Genomic DNA, 4,362 nt, shown 5'->3' on the forward strand with positions numbered 1-4,362 from the left:
CTATTTGGGAATAATACAAATTATTTCTCTAAAAATAAAATTTATTTCTCTAAAAATAAATTTCTTCAAAATCAATTGCACATGTAGGTGGTTGTCTTTCTTTTTGTAGATCAGATGTTGGTATTGCCTGCTCCGATTGAAGCCTGGCTGACTGACTTTTGCGCATTTCCTTGTTTGAGAGTGTGCTTCTAATAATCCTTACACTACCTTCATGCTTCTGATTCTGCTGATTCTGCTTCAGAGGTGTTGAGCCAACAATTGTTTTGGCTGAAGATGTTACATTATTCTACTCTAATAAACTATCTAAATCAGACCCCTGCACAATAAGAAACCTATCAAAATATGAAGTGATAGCATGATCATACATGATAAGTCCATAAATCACAATAAAAGGAACCAAAGAACAATCCACGCTAGAACTTATAGTGGATTCCTGATTCATCATATTCCATGTCATGAGCAATATATAAGACAGCATATTAGAGGAAAATAATCCTCAAAGTCACTTTAGTATGAACCATTATGCCAACAAAATGATATGCATTATAATAGCATCTATAAGTAGTGCTTTCTCTATAGTACATTGACCTTTTTAATCATTAACTGACAAGTAATAAACAAGTGCCATCCTTAAATCTTAATAAATTAGTTAATCTCTTTCCTTGTCATTTCATGAGCCACTAAGGTTACATTGAAACCAACATTTATCAACAACTCCAACTAGTAAAAGGATGATTTAAGGATACTATCATCCACAAGAACATTCAAATAGAATGAATCAATCTAATTAATTAAAATTTAGGCGATAATTGCAGAAAACCAGATCAAGATGCATCTGATTGATACAAACTAGACATGACCAGTGGTAACTTATTGACATTGACGTCACAACATAAAGAAGCAGAATTTCAAAGTTACTTATTTGCAATAGTATATTTTAAATTTTTAATGAATTTCTAGTGCAATTTAAAGTTATATAATACTTAATATTTCTATAGATTGTAAGCTGTGGTATTAATTTCTTTTATAAACACAACACTAACAAAGTCAATGCAAACATTAAAAAAATAGTGTTGTATATAATTTAACTTTAACCTCAGAAAAGTGTCAGTGCAATTTATACAAAGGAAAAGGGATTGAAGTTACTAACCGTTTTCTCGTACCACTCTTTGGTAAAGAAAAGTTTGATTCCATGAACAATCAACGAGGCATAGACAATGACAAAGAGATAATGTGAGTACCAAAATGCATTGAAGCCAGTTGGACTGTTGAGTGGTTTAGGAAGCTTAATCCTGTTTCTCCTGAACCAAGGTGTGGCTTGCACTTTTGAGGGCTTGCACGAAGGAGGCGAAGGAAGTCGCAAGAAAGATGAAAAATTGCATGTATTTCAACACCAATTGCTACTGCTACAGCTATCACCTGCAAGAACAACAACATATATACCCTCACTTTGTTTGTACTACTAACTTTATTTAAATGGTGACACATTTATTCAGCAAGGGAATCTTGAGAAACAATACCCTATAACATGATATACATCTTTTCTCCTTCTACAGTGTAAGAATTTGTAGGCAAATAAACCTAACATCAGACAAATCCACAGTGCCATAACCCAAGTTCTTTGCCAGTTGTCCTGTATGAAGTACTTGGTATTTGTATAGCACTTCCTAACAGCACTGTCTTCATATGTAGGCTTCAGTTTCAAGCTTAGCATTTGGCTTAGGTACTTGCTAAGTTGCTATCACCTCTTGTAGAATGACTTGGTCCATGCAGTAAGAGCATCTCTAGGCTATCCAGCTGATGAAGCAGTAATAATAATCACCAATTGGCCAAATAAATGAGATTAACATGAGTAATATGGAGTTTTTGTTTTTCTTTTCAAATAAATTTCTAGTCACTTCTAGAGTTAGCTATTTATGATTTTGGTCTATGTCAAATTTTTCTTATGGATTTGATATAATTTCCTAAATACAAGTGAAATCAGTCCCTCTCATCATCTTAAATATAAATCAACTTCATACTTATGATTTGAAATATAAGTACTTATCTGTATGTGAAACTGTAATAATGACTAATATTACTTAATTTTGATAAGTTTTATACCAAAACAATCTGAAATAGGATGATGTAAATACCATGATAAATCCTGTCTCTTCAGGGTCTAGTTCTTCCATGATCAAAGCTGCATATTCTACAGCCTGCTGCTGTATGTTTGAGAGATCTGGTCAGAAATCTGGTCCCAAAAGTCCTTCAATTGAGCCTTGTTAATTGAATCCCCGTGAATATCCCTCCTCCTAGCCAAAGAATCAAAAAGAACACCAGCAAATGCCTCAGATTCCTTGCTCATCCCTACATACAAACAATTAAACAAATCCAAACCATAGTTATCTAAACACTTCCTAAAAGAAAACTACTCAGAACAAGTCCTTATTTCACTCACTCACACACACACACACACACACACACAAACAATTTCACAAACACTTGGAAAGCAACAACAAAAGAATAATGTAGATTTGTTATGAACTCTTCAATTTCAATTATTACCTATGCATTTTCCAAAGAGAGAATGATGAAGCCATCCATCAGTTGAAGCAGTAAGAACATCAAACTGCTTCTCCACTTCATGCCACCCTGCACCACCGCCACCGCCACCACCACCACCACCGCCACCCTTAGCAATGAACTTAAGTTTCTTGAGAGCACTTGAAGCCGCGGACTTAGTCCTATCGTAGTGTCCTCTTCTTGCAGCAGCAGCAGCATCAGAAGAAGAAGGTGCTGTTTGTTTGGAAGAAATCGAAGCGAGTCATTTGAGTTCTTGAGAAACCTGCTTCATTTTAATGGAAGCGGTTTTAACAACAGTAGCACCAAAGGAAATCAAGTGGAACAAAAGGAGAAATAAGGGTACGAGAGTTCACCCGCGCTGCAACATACCCAAACCCCCAAATTAAAAACCCTAGAATCATCTTTGCGACATTAACTCCACGGTTAAGAAAAATAAAACTAGTAAAATTTTCAGCAGCCACAACCAAAGAGTTCAATCCACAAAATATAAAACCAACATAATCTGCCTTCACAGTTTAAAATCAAATCAAATTTAACCTTATTTGATAATATAATAATGACTAAATTACTAATATCTATCAAAGTTCAAAATGAATCTGAATTTATTCTCATTATCATTTTATTTATGAAAGTTCGAAATACAAACAAATCTACATGTGAATAAATTTAACATGTAGAAATTATCTTTCATAGATACAGAACTAATTTGTTCATTCATAGTATTGGTACTTATACCCCCTGCACCGTACTCACAAACAGGGTACTTATACATGTGACTAAATTTGTTCATTCATTGTTAATAAATATGTAAATAAAAAATGTAACAGATCTAAGAAATTAAGTATTGAATGCACTTTTTTAGTTTGTCTTGTTTGATGGCTCATTGGTTATCATCATAGCTCAATGAATGCTGATATTTTGTAAATTCAGGTGATTCTATTAGGCCACAGTGACTCATACACAAGAGACAAGCACTAATTCCAGGTGCTGCATCACCAGATCAAAACAAATGACCCAACAGGTATAAACTTTAGTAGAACATAACAACAAATAATTATATAAAACCTTGAACAGATCACTATCACCAAGGTAACGTTCAACTCACACCATCATACAAATTAAACAAGTACTACCAATTTAATAGGGTAAGAGCTTTCAAATCACTACACACAAGAGGGGAAACTTCAAAGTATGCATGCAACCACGATAATGGAGCTGAGAAATGAGAAGTTACCTGGCTCACTGAGCAAACGCTGTGTTTCCTGTTGAGATCAAAGAGCCAGAGAGAGAGTGATCAAAACAATCCACAAAAATCCAATAACAAAAATCTTAAGGGAAAAAATGAAGAAGAAAGCGTCTGAACTAAAATCATAGTTCACAAACCCTAAAATACCACACATCTTCATCAACAACAGCATGCGTGTTATCAAATCATAGTTTACAAACCCATATTTCACAGATTAAAACCCCCAAATTAAAACCCCTAATATCGGAACCCTACTCCTCTGAAATTTCAGAACCTACTAAAAATCATCACATACCTATTCAACTAGAAATCAGCACAGAGAAGACGATGATGAGAAGCATGGAGATGACAATAGTGAGGGCGGTTGATGAGCGGATAATTTATACGCTTTTTGGCATTGTTTTTATATAGTTTTTAGTAAGTTTGAGCTACTTTTAGGGATGTTTTCATTAGTTTTTATGTTAAATTCACATTTCTGGACTTTACTATGAGTTTGTGTGTTTTTCTGTGATTTCAGGTAAATTCTGACTGAAATTGAGGGAATTGAGCAA

The 4,362-nt window shown here is 34.3% G+C and overlaps 1 pseudogene; it reads right to left on the reverse strand.

Moving 5' to 3' along the window:
* Nucleotides 1-286: 286 nt before the first annotated feature.
* Nucleotides 287-2,872, reverse strand: LOC130949855 (respiratory burst oxidase homolog protein C-like; annotated as a pseudogene).
* Nucleotides 2,873-4,362: the final 1,490 nt, after the last annotated feature.

This window comes from Arachis stenosperma, chromosome 9 (assembly GCF_014773155.1).
Source record: "Arachis stenosperma cultivar V10309 chromosome 9, arast.V10309.gnm1.PFL2, whole genome shotgun sequence".
NCBI lineage: Eukaryota > Viridiplantae > Streptophyta > Magnoliopsida > Fabales > Fabaceae > Arachis > Arachis stenosperma.